Source organism: Hyperolius riggenbachi, chromosome 3 (genome assembly GCF_040937935.1).
Source record: "Hyperolius riggenbachi isolate aHypRig1 chromosome 3, aHypRig1.pri, whole genome shotgun sequence".
Classification (NCBI taxonomy): Eukaryota; Metazoa; Chordata; class Amphibia; order Anura; family Hyperoliidae; genus Hyperolius; species Hyperolius riggenbachi.
Genome location: NC_090648.1, coordinates 347,552,716 through 347,566,207, shown reverse-complemented (window position 1 = coordinate 347,566,207; position 13,492 = coordinate 347,552,716).

The window sequence follows — 13,492 nt, the reverse complement described above, 5'->3', positions numbered from 1 at the left end:
GCAGGGCGGCGTCCTCTTCATGCTGTGTCCAAACTCAGTTTAAATACATGTCATCTAACAGCTCATTGGCCCAAAGCACCGGGGCTGGCCCAAGTGACGCATGCGTACACGCGGCAAATTGCCGCTATACGCATTGACGTCACATCCGCTTCCGCCATGTTCCGTAATGCAAAAGTCATTGCGTACAAACGTACGCATGTGATGCGGAAAAATCAATGCGTCCATGCGGACTTTATGCCATATGGAATTTAGACTCTGCATATATGAACGGAGCAAAGCGGAGCGTTACCCTGGCTACAGAAAACCGCTTCCTGGTGCATTTTAACGGTGCTTTTCCGGGCAGAATCTACAAGAAAACACAGACAAACATATTTAGAACAAGACACTATATATAAATTTTTAAATAGCAACAATGCCATTAAAATATTAAAACTATCCTTCTTGACAGTAACCAACAGTCTACAAAACTGACAGGTCTACCTCCTCATTAAGACCAAATGGAGCTTTAGTCCTTAATTTATAAATCCAAAAAAGTTCTCTACTTTTCAATTTCTGCTCCATATCACCACCTCTCCATGTTTTTTTAACTACCTCCACTACCCTAAAGCGTAACTGTGATATACAGTGACCAGCAGTGTAGAAATGGCGCGCCAACGGAGAATCTGCGTCACCGCAGCGAATATTGCTGCGGTGTTCACAGATACGTGTGCGAATGTCCCTGCCGGTTTGCCCAACATAGAGCATCCCACATGGACATATGATAATATACACAACCCCTATAGAGGAACAGTTAGCAAACTCATCAAGATATATGCGAGAGCCAGTTCTAGGATGCGAGAAATACGGTCCTCTCGCAACATAACCACACTGTACACAGTGGCCACATGGATACATCCCTTTCAAGACTGGTAACCCTGAGAGCCAATTACCTGTATTTCTCTTTTCAGACACTGGCATATTCCTGGCATGAACAAGAGTATCACGCACACTTCTTGATCACTTGAATGCACACATAGGGGGTTCTTTAAACACCGGGGCCAATCTCTGGTCACTGCTGATGACCGACCAGTGTTTACGCACAATTTCAAAAGCCTGTTTCGAGAGAGGAGAATAAGTCAGAATCAGCGGTATTCTTTTCGACAGTTCTTTAGGTTTATATTGCAACAGAGATGACCTGCTCTTACCGGCAGCCCTGGACAAAGCATCAGATAGTATTTCCTCACTGTAACCTCTTTGTCTAAAATCAGTGTACATCCTGCCCGCCTCTTCAAAAAAAGCCTCATCAGTAGACGCAATACGGCGAATTCTCAGGAATTGGCTAAATGGGAGACTTTTCTTAAGACTCAACGGGTGGTGACTACGGGCATCCAAATAGGTATTTTTGTCAGTTGGCTTCTTATAGGGCACAGTTTGTAACATGCCCCTTTCCAGGATGACACTGACATCCAGGAAATGAACTTCCCGGGAATCAAATTCCAACGTGAACTTGATAGAGGGTACACAGCTGTCCAGGACCACCTTAAAGGACTCCAGGGCATCTACAGGGCCATCCCAGATGAAGAAGATGTCATCTATGTACCTCAGCCAGCATAAAACATGGCCGAGGTACATAGAATTGGAATACACATATTCCCTCTCGAAAGCATCCATCAAATTTGCGTATGTGGGGGCTACATTGCTCCCCATTGCAGTACCTTGTAATTGCTTATAGAAGGAACCCTCAAAATTAAAATAATTTTCAGTGAGCACAATTTCCAAGAGCGCCATCAAAAAATTCTTTAAATCCTCACTCATGTCGATAGAGTTCAGTACTTCCCGTATCACCTGTAGACCCCAATGATGTGGAATGGATGTGTACAAACTGCACACATCCATAGTACATAATACACAATTGGGAGGAAAACTCCCAAAGTTAGTCAATTTGGACAAAAACTGTGTAGTATCCATCAAATAAGAGCGCATATTCGCCACACTGGGTCGCAACATTTGATCCAAAAAAATTGCTAGCGGCTGAAAAACTGAGTTTGTCCCGGCCACTATGGGTCTTCCAGGTGGATTAACAAGGGTCTTATGTATTTTGGGTAAAACATAAAATAGTGGCGTTAAAGGAAAATCGGTAATCAAAAAGTCGAAGGTTCTCTTGTCTATTGTGCCCACCTCACACGCTCCTTTTACCAATTCATCAATCTTATATTTAATCACTGGGAGGGGATCAGATCTCAATTTGCAATACACCATATGGTCACCCAATTGTCTATATACCTCTCTGCAGTAATCAGACCTGTCCATCAAAACGATGGCTCCACCCTTGTCGGCACTTTTGATAATCAACTCAGGGTCTAAACGTAAACCTTCCAGTGCCTCATGTTCTTCTTTAGTCAAATTACTTCTTACAGGGCTTACTGCAGGTAGGGAAGACAAATCTCTCTGGACCAAATTGATAAATGTCTCAATCGTATGCGCTGTGGCAGGAGGCTGCCATTTACTTTTTGCTCGACACATACTTAGATCAACGTTTGGAGGAAAAGGTGAAGACACCTGGGTACTACCCAACTGAGGGGGTTGAGTGTGAAAGAAAGCTTTAATTCTAAGGGTACGAAAGAAATTGTACAAATCGGTATCCAATTCTAATTGGTTTCCCTTGTGTGTAGGAACAAAACCCAAGCCTTTCTTAAGTACCTGATGTTCAATAATAGACAATGGACGGGAGGAAAGATTAACCACTAGGTCGTCCTCTGTGTTTGACTGCGGGTCACACGGGAATTGGTTTGTACGTCTTTTACCCCTCCTCGTCTTCTTCCTCGACCTCTCTGGCCCTGGCCTAAAAAAGGTTGATTGGAAGTGGAAGAACCCTCTCCAGAACTACTATCACTAATAGGTTGACCAGGGGGCCCTGCTTGCATACGTCTACCAGGACGGCGTGATTCTCTCCACGAATACACACGATCCTCTTGGTAGTCCAAGATATCCCTTCTAAATTTATCCAATTTAGTAGACAGTGTTTGGGTTCTATAAGCTTCAACGTTTGCAGACAATAACTCCAAAAAAGAATTATACTCCTCTGCAGGCAAAATGGAGGACAATTTACTCTTTAATTGGGTGGTGATAGCTTCCAATTTACCAATTTCACTCTGAATCCCTTGGATCGTAAGAGCTATTAGATCCAGGCTGCACTTATTCAAAATGCGGAACCAATTTTCACAAAAGGTTTTATCACTTCTGCAAAAAGTAGGCCTAATATTCAGTCTAAGGCCTCGTGGAATGCGTTTGGACTTTAAATATTCAATTAATGTATCAGAGTGTAATTTATATTGGATAACTCTTTTTGCATTCAACTCAAGTTGTTTCTTCAAATAAGCGGTATCGGTAGTAAAATTACTGTCAGGATTAGTAAACTGCTGTATAATACTGTAAATCTCACTCTGGTTGAAAACCAGGGTTTCGGCAAATCTGCTGCTAAGCCCACTAATATCAGCAAAAGACATAGTAAGACAGAAAAGACAGTAACAGGGTGCAAAAACCTGAAAAACAGAAGTATATGTACATTAGGGTCTGCACACCCATATAAATAGACCATCAAGCTATATAAACCAATGTATAAACACGCAGGGTGCAATGTTATAAAAATACATGAATATTACATAAAAGAACATGCACACCAGACAAAAGATGCTTTTAAATGCAATGCTTATTATTGAAATAGAAAACTTGTACATAAACCCCGATAAATGGGCAGGATACAAACATATACATATTAGCACAATTTTAACTGAACAATGAACAGTGACACAATGTTACAATATCCTGACAAACACAGAGATGGAGGAAAGTCAGAATTTACCCAACAGCAGCGCTGTTTCGAGGCAATTTGAGCCTCTTGATCACGGGCAATAAAAGTCCAAACAGGCAAACAGCAGATAGGCAACAGATGCGATCATGCAGGGCGGCGTCCTCTTCATGCTGTGTCCAAACTCAGTTTAAATACATGTCATCTAACAGCTCATTGGCCCAAAGCACCGGGGCTGGCCCAAGTGACGCATGCGTACACGCGGCAAATTGCCGCTATACGCATTGACGTCACATCCGCTTCCGCCATGTTCCGTAATGCAAAAGTCATTGCGTACAAACGTACGCATGTGATGCGGAAAAATCAATGCGTCCATGCGGACTTTATGCCATATGGAATTTAGACTCTGCATATATGAACGGAGCAAAGCGGAGCGTTACCCTGGCTACAGAAAACCGCTTCCTGGTGCATTTTAACGGTGCTTTTCCGGGCAGAATCTACAAGAAAACACAGACAAACATATTTAGAACAAGACACTATATATAAATTTTTAAATAGCAACAATGCCATTAAAATATTAAAACTATCCTTCTTGACAGTAACCAACAGTCTACAAAACTGACAGGTCTACCTCCTCATTAAGACCAAATGGAGCTTTAGTCCTTAATTTATAAATCCAAAAAAGTTCTCTACTTTTCAATTTCTGCTCCATATCACCACCTCTCCATGTTTTTTTAACTACCTCCACTACCCTAAAGCGTAACTGTGATATACAGTGACCAGCAGTGTAGAAATGGCGCGCCAACGGAGAATCTGCGTCACCGCAGCGAATATTGCTGCGGTGTTCACAGATACGTGTGCGAATGTCCCTGCCGGTTTGCCCAACATAGAGCATCCCACATGGACATATGATAATATACACAACCCCTATAGAGGAACAGTTAGCAAACTCATCAAGATATATGCGAGAGCCAGTTCTAGGATGCGAGAAATACGGTCCTCTCGCAACATAACCACACTGTACACAGTGGCCACATGGATACATCCCTTTCAAGGCTGGTAACCCTGAGAGCCAATTACCTGTATTTCTCTTTTCAGACACTGGCATATTCCTGGCATGAACAAGAGTATCACGCACACTTCTTGATCGCTTGAATGCACACATAGGGGGTTCTTTAAACACCGGGGCCAATCTCTGGTCACTGCTGATGACCGACCAGTGTTTACGCACAATTTCAAAAGCCTGTTTCGAGAGAGGAGAATAAGTCAGAATCAGCGGTATTCTTTTCGACAGTTCTTTAGGTTTATATTGCAACAGAGATGACCTGCTCTTACCGGCAGCCCTGGACAAAGCATCAGATAGTATTTCCTCACTGTAACCTCTTTGTCTAAAATCAGTGTACATCCTGCCCGCCTCTTCAAAAAAAGCCTCATCAGTAGACGCAATACGGCGAATTCTCAGGAATTGGCTAAATGGGAGACTTTTCTTAAGACTCAACGGGTGGTGACTACGGGCATCCAAATAGGTATTTTTGTCAGTTGGCTTCTTATAGGGCACAGTTTGTAACATGCCCCTTTCCAGGATGACACTGACATCCAGGAAATGAACTTCCCGGGAATCAAATTCCAACGTGAACTTGATAGAGGGTACACAGCTGTCCAGGACCACCTTAAAGGACTCCAGGGCATCTACAGGGCCATCCCAGATGAAGAAGATGTCATCTATGTACCTCAGCCAGCATAAAACATGGCCGAGGTACATAGAATTGGAATACACATATTCCCTCTCGAAAGCATCCATCAAATTTGCGTATGTGGGGGCTACATTGCTCCCCATTGCAGTACCTTGTAATTGCTTATAGAAGGAACCCTCAAAATTAAAATAATTTTCAGTGAGCACAATTTCCAAGAGCGCCATCAAAAAATTCTTTAAATCCTCACTCATGTCGATAGAGTTCAGTACTTCCCGTATCACCTGTAGACCCCAATGATGTGGAATGGATGTGTACAAACTGCACACATCCATAGTACATAATACACAATTGGGAGGAAAACTCCCAAAGTTAGTCAATTTGGACAAAAACTGTGTAGTATCCATCAAATAAGAGCGCATATTCGCCACACTGGGTCGCAACATTTGATCCAAAAAAATTGCTAGCGGCTGAAAAACTGAGTTTGTCCCGGCCACTATGGGTCTTCCAGGTGGATTAACAAGGGTCTTATGTATTTTGGGTAAAACATAAAATAGTGGCGTTAAAGGAAAATCGGTAATCAAAAAGTCGAAGGTTCTCTTGTCTATTGTGCCCACCTCACACGCTCCTTTTACCAATTCATCAATCTTATATTTAATCACTGGGAGGGGATCAGATCTCAATTTGCAATACACCATATGGTCACCCAATTGTCTATATACCTCTCTGCAGTAATCAGACCTGTCCATCAAAACGATGGCTCCACCCTTGTCGGCACTTTTGATAATCAACTCAGGGTCTAAACGTAAACCTTCCAGTGCCTCATGTTCTTCTTTAGTCAAATTACTTCTTACAGGGCTTACTGCAGGTAGGGAAGACAAATCTCTCTGGACCAAATTGATAAATGTCTCAATCGTATGCGCTGTGGCAGGAGGCTGCCATTTACTTTTTGCTCGACACATACTTAGATCAACGTTTGGAGGAAAAGGTGAAGACACCTGGGTACTACCCAACTGAGGGGGTTGAGTGTGAAAGAAAGCTTTAATTCTAAGGGTACGAAAGAAATTGTACAAATCGGTATCCAATTCTAATTGGTTTCCCTTGTGTGTAGGAACAAAACCCAAGCCTTTCTTAAGTACCTGATGTTCAATAATAGACAATGGACGGGAGGAAAGATTAACCACTAGGTCGTCCTCTGTGTTTGACTGCGGGTCACACGGGAATTGGTTTGTACGTCTTTTACCCCTCCTCGTCTTCTTCCTCGACCTCTCTGGCCCTGGCCTAAAAAAGGTTGATTGGAAGTGGAAGAACCCTCTCCAGAACTACTATCACTAATAGGTTGACCAGGGGGCCCTGCTTGCATACGTCTACCAGGACGGCGTGATTCTCTCCACGAATACACACGATCCTCTTGGTAGTCCAAGATATCCCTTCTAAATTTATCCAATTTAGTAGACAGTGTTTGGGTTCTATAAGCTTCAACGTTTGCAGACAATAACTCCAAAAAAGAATTATACTCCTCTGCAGGCAAAATGGAGGACAATTTACTCTTTAATTGGGTGGTGATAGCTTCCAATTTACCAATTTCACTCTGAATCCCTTGGATCGTAAGAGCTATTAGATCCAGGCTGCACTTATTCAAAATGCGGAACCAATTTTCACAAAAGGTTTTATCACTTCTGCAAAAAGTAGGCCTAATATTCAGTCTAAGGCCTCGTGGAATGCGTTTGGACTTTAAATATTCAATTAATGTATCAGAGTGTAATTTATATTGGATAACTCTTTTTGCATTCAACTCAAGTTGTTTCTTCAAATAAGCGGTATCGGTAGTAAAATTACTGTCAGGATTAGTAAACTGCTGTATAATACTGTAAATCTCACTCTGGTTGAAAACCAGGGTTTCGGCAAATCTGCTGCTAAGCCCACTAATATCAGCAAAAGACATAGTAAGACAGAAAAGACAGTAACAGGGTGCAAAAACCTGAAAAACAGAAGTATATGTACATTAGGGTCTGCACACCCATATAAATAGACCATCAAGCTATATAAACCAATGTATAAACACGCAGGGTGCAATGTTATAAAAATACATGAATATTACATAAAAGAACATGCACACCAGACAAAAGATGCTTTTAAATGCAATGCTTATTATTGAAATAGAAAACTTGTACATAAACCCCGATAAATGGGCAGGATACAAACATATACATATTAGCACAATTTTAACTGAACAATGAACAGTGACACAATGTTACAATATCCTGACAAACACAGAGATGGAGGAAAGTCAGAATTTACCCAACAGCAGCGCTGTTTCGAGGCAATTTGAGCCTCTTGATCACGGGACTTTTGCATTACGGAACTAGAGTTGGGCCGAACGGTTCGCCGGCGAACGTGGTTCGCGCGAACTTAGGTGGTTCGCGTGCGGGTGTCGCACGCGAACGTTTTGCGGCAAAAGTTCGCAAAAAATCGGTTCGCCCCATAATGCACCTGAGGGTCAACTTTGACCCTCTACATCACAGTCAGCAGGCCCAGTGTAGCCAATTAGGCTACACTAGCCCCTGGAGCCCCACCCCCCCTTATATAAGGCAGGCAGCGGCGGCCGTTATGGCCACTCGTGTGCCTGCATTAGTGAGAGTAGGGCGAGCTGCTGCAGTCTCTCATAGGGAAAGATTAGTTAGGCTTAACTTCTTCCTGGCTGCATACCTGTTCTGTTCAGTGAGCCCTCAGCCCACTGCATACCTGTACTGTGATCCTGCCACTGCATACCTGTTCAGTGATCCTGCCACTGCATACCTGTTCATTGATCCTGCCACTGCATACCTGTTCAGTGATCCTGCCAGTGCATACCTGTTCATTGATCCTGCCACTGCATACCTGTTCAGTGATCCTGCCAGTGCATACCTGTTCATTGATCCTGCCACTGCATACCTGTTCAGTGATCCTGCCAGTGCATACCTGTTCATTGATCCTGCCACTGCATACCTGTTCAGTGATCCTGCCAGTGCATACCTGTTCATTGATCCTGCCACTGCATACCTGTTCAGTGATCCTGCCAGTGCATACCTGTTCATTGATCCTGCCACTGCATACCTGTTCATTGATCCTGCCACTGCATACCTGTTCATTGATCCTGCCACTGCATACCTGTTCAGTGATCCTGCCAGTGCATACCTGTTCATTGATCCTGCCACTGCATACCTGTTCAGTGATCCTGCCACTGCGTACCTGTTCATTGATCCTGCCACTGCATACCTGTTCAGTGAACCCGCCACTGCATACCTGTTCTGTTCAGTGAACAGTTTGGTGTGTCAGTGTGAAGCAGTACCTTAATTACACTACCTGATTAAAATATACACATGCAAGATGTTTTAAAGCACTTTAGGCCTGTCATTTAGCATTCAATGTGATTTCTGCCCTTAAAACGCTGCTTTGCGTCAAATCCAGATTTTTCCCGGGGACTTTTGGCATCTATCCCACTCCGCCATGCCCCTCTCCAGGTGTTAGACCCCTTGAAACATCTTTTCCATCACTTTTGTGGCCAGCATAATTTTTTTTTTTTTTTCAAAGTTCGCATCCCCATTGAAGTCTATTGCGGTTCGCGAACTTTAACGCGAACCGAACCTTCCGCGAAAGTTCGCGAACCCGGTTCGCGAACCTAAAATCGGAGGTTCGGCCCAACTCTATACGGAACATGGCGGAAGCGGATGTGAAATCAATGCGTATAGCGGCAATTTGCCGCGTGTACGCATGCGTCACTTGGGCCGGCCCCGGTGCTTTGGGCCAATGAGCTGTTAGATGACATGTATTTAAACTGAGTTTGGACACAGCATGAAGAGGACGCCGCCCTGCATGATCGCATCTGTTGCCTATCTGCTGTTTGCCTGTTTGGACTTTTATTGCCCGTGATCAAGAGGCTCAAATTGCCTCGAAACAGCGCTGCTGTTGGGTAAATTCTGACTTTCCTCCATCTCTGTGTTTGTCAGGATATTGTAACATTGTGTCACTGTTCATTGTTCAGTTAAAATTGTGCTAATATGTATATGTTTGTATCCTGCCCATTTATCGGGGTTTATGTACAAGTTTTCTATTTCAATAATAAGCATTGCATTTAAAAGCATCTTTTGTCTGGTGTGCATGTTCTTTTATGTAATATTCATGTATTTTTATAACATTGCACCCTGCGTGATTATACATTGGTTTATATAGTTTGATGGTCTATTTATATGGGTGTGCAGACCCTAATGTACATGTAGAAGGCAGATATACCACCAGGAGCCACTACTGAGGCTAGTAACACAGTTCAGCAGTATCACATACACAGTTCAGGTAAAGTAATCAAGGTATGATAATCTTCATGCAAAACTATTTAACAGCAATAGTAATTTGATCAGAGTTATGAAATAGTCCAAGCAGACTTGCATGCAGTATTTAGCAACAGGTGATAATTGATGCAAGTATAACACAGTTTCTTTTAGACTGCATGCAAAGTGTAGAGATGGTCCGAACGGTTTGCATTCGAGCGCGAACACGCGAACTTCGGTGGTTCACGTTCACGGTGAACCGCGAACTATATGCAAGATTGTCCTTCCCTCTATACTAAATCATTAGGGTCAACTTTGACCCTCTACATCACAGTCAGCAGACACATGGTAGCCAATCAGGCTACACTCCCTCCTGGAGCCCCTAGCAGAGGTGGGTCCAGGCAGCAAGCAAAGGGTTATCCAGGAATCAAGCAGAGGTTAAAAACAACAGAGCAGTCAAATACAAGCCGAGGTCAAAGTCCAAAATATCAATAACGACCAGAGTGCGCACTCAGCAACTAGCCAAAGCTATGCTTATAACGGACGATAACTGGAAGCACTTTGCAAGTTTAAATACAGAACAGCATCCAATCAGTGACACTCCACACAACCAATCACACGGCAAGGCCCTGCCTAGGTGCCAGCTGAATGACCAGCTGACACCGCTCTGTCAGCTAACCAGAGTCAGCTGATCACTGTTTACCTTTGCGGAGGGCATACTGGGAACGCGCCCTCCACCTATCAGGAAGTGCGGCCTGTGAGCCAGCGGCAGCCTCATCAGTGGGGAACAAGTGCTGAGACCCGAAAGTGGCAGACTCAGCCCGGGGCTCAGCGGAAACAGGCCCCACAGGTATATTCCTTATAACAGCTTTGTGCTATGCACAGGCATGAGTTGTACTTGCACCTGCCCAGTGTGGCCACGTTTGTACACAGATGTAGTGTGGCTGCAAAGAAGAAGAGCGTCCGAGTGAGCAATGTGGGGTGGATAAGGATCTAAGAAGCCACTGGATCAACCAGAGGCTTCCCTCTACTGAGGAAACCAACTTTTCTTTTTGCTCTCCCTCAGGTTTGATTTAGGCTGGCTTTAGACTGCTTATTGGTGGCAGCATTGCGGTGCCGTGCACGCACTGCACAGCACCGACAATTCCAGGCCTTCGGGGACTACCGCATTAGTACGCGGTAATCCCCATCTGGCAGCCATCCAAACAGGAAGTGACGTAGTGTAAAAATTAGAAAAACAAATAGAGAATTTAATTAAAAATGACTATATAATAGACCTACAGTGGGTTGCAAAAGTATTCGGACACCTTGAAGTTTTCCACATTTTGTCACATTACTGCCACAAACATGCATCAATTTTATTGGAATTCCCCGTGAAAGACCAATACAAAGTGGTGTACATGTGAGAAGTGGATCGAAAATCGTACATCATTCCAAACATTTTTACAAATAAATAACTGCAAAGTGGGGTGTGTGTAATTATTCAGCCCCCCGAGTCAATACTTTGTAGAACCACCTTTTGCTGCAATTACAGCTGCCAGTCTTTTAGGGTATGTCTCTACCAGCTTTTCACATCTAGAGACTGAAATTCTTGACCATTCTTCTTTGCAAAACAGCTCCAGCTCAGTCAGATTAGATGGACAGTGTTTGTGAACAGCAGTTTTCAGATCTTGCCACAGATTCTCGATTGGATTTAGGTCTGGACTTTGACTGGGCCATTCTAACACATAGATATGTTTTGTTTTAAACCATTCCATTGTTGCCCTGGCTTTATGTTTAGGGTCATTGTCCTGCTGGAAGGTGAACCTCCGCCCCAGTCTCAAGTCTTCTGCAGTCTCCAAGAGGTTTTCTTCCAAGTTTGCCCTGTATTTGGCTCCATCTATCTTCCCATCAACTCTGACCAGCTTCCCTGTCCCTGCTGAAGAGATGCACCCCCCGAGCATGATGCTGCCACCACCATATTTGACAGTGGGGATGCTGTGTTCAGAGTGATATGCAGTGTTAGTTTTCTGCCACACATAGCATTTTACATTTTGGCCAAAAAGTTCCATTTTGGTCTCATCTGACCAGAGCACCTTCTTCCACATGGTTGCTGTGTCCCCCACATGGCTTGTGGCAAACTGCAAATGGGACTTCTTATGCTTTCTGTTAACAATGCCTTTCTTCTTGCCACTCTTCCATAAAGGCCAACTTTGTACAGTGCATGACTAATAGTTGTCCTATGGACAGAGTCTCCCACCTGAGCTGTAGATCTCTGCAGCTCGTCCAGAGTCACCATGGGCCTCTTGCCTGCATTTCTGATGAGTGCTCTCCTTGTTCGGCCTGTGAGTTTAGGTGGATGGCGTTGTCTTGGTAGGTGTACAGTTGCGCCATACTCCTTCCATTTCTGAATGATCGCTTGAACAGTGCTCCGTGGGATGTTCAAGGCTTTGGAAATCTTTTTGTAGCCTAAGCCCACTTTAAATTTCTCAATAACTTGATCCCTAACCTGTCTTATGTGTTCTTTGAACTTCACGGTGTTGTTGCTCCCAATATTATCTTAGACAACCTCTGAGGCCCTCACAGAGCAGCTGTATTTGTACTGACATTAGATTACACACAGGTGCACTCTATTTAGCCATTTGCACTCATCAGGCAATGTCTATAGGCAACTGACTGCACTCAGATCGAAGGGGGCTGAATAATTATGCACACACCACTTTGCAGTTATTTATTTGTAAAAAATGTTTGGAATCATGTATGATTTTCGTTCTGCTTCTCATGTGTACAGCACTTTATGTTGGTCTTTCACGTGGAATTACAATAAAATTGATTCATGTTTGTGGCAGTGATATGACAAAATGTGGAAAACTTCAAGGGGGCCCAATACTTTTGCAACCCACTGTAATTATTGGTAATGTTTGCTATTTATTTTTTATTCAACGCTGCGATCAGAGTGATCATGAGCAGTCTGTGCCAGCAACCATCTTGTAAACCATTATCATTATTTATAAACCAGAGATGCTGAGCTCACCGAGACTCATTTACATACACCATATTTTTCCTGAGGAAGCTGGTGTCTTCTGCGAAACATGTTGCAAGAGAAGTTTTCTAAGTAAAGCTGTTTTAGAAATACACCACATGTGTCTTCTACTTTGGAGGTGTCACAGTCTTACCTCCGGGATCCAGCGATGTCTCCGTCTCTGTCGGGAGTCCGCCGCGTCCTGGCACTTCCAGGATTGCGCGCTCCTCTCGCGCGCAGAGTGTTTCTAGCGTCCCTAGCAACAGGGAACCGTGCACGCAGCCGGGGAAGGGAAAGGGGCAGACGCATCAGATCAAGCGTCCGTCCTATTTGCTTAGGAAGTGAACATTATAGTGTCAACTGACTTTCCTAATCTGCTGACACTCAAGCAGGGACTGCTGCATTTTGATTGGATGCTAGAGTGCGTGGCCGGCCACTAAATGGGGAATGAGTTGTATTTAAGTCTGTCTGTGATCTACACTCATTGCCCGTTATAGCGTTAGCTAGTCTAGCAGCTGGGTGCGTTTTCCTTGCTGGAACCTTGTTACTCTATTGGATTACTTGGATTTTGACCTTTGCCTGATTTCTGATCATCCCTGTTTGCCGCCTAAACTGACCCCGGATACTCTTGACTATTCTTCTGCCTGATCCTTCTGTACCTTGAATCTCGGATACCTGTGTATGGCCTCGGACTGCCTTGACCTTG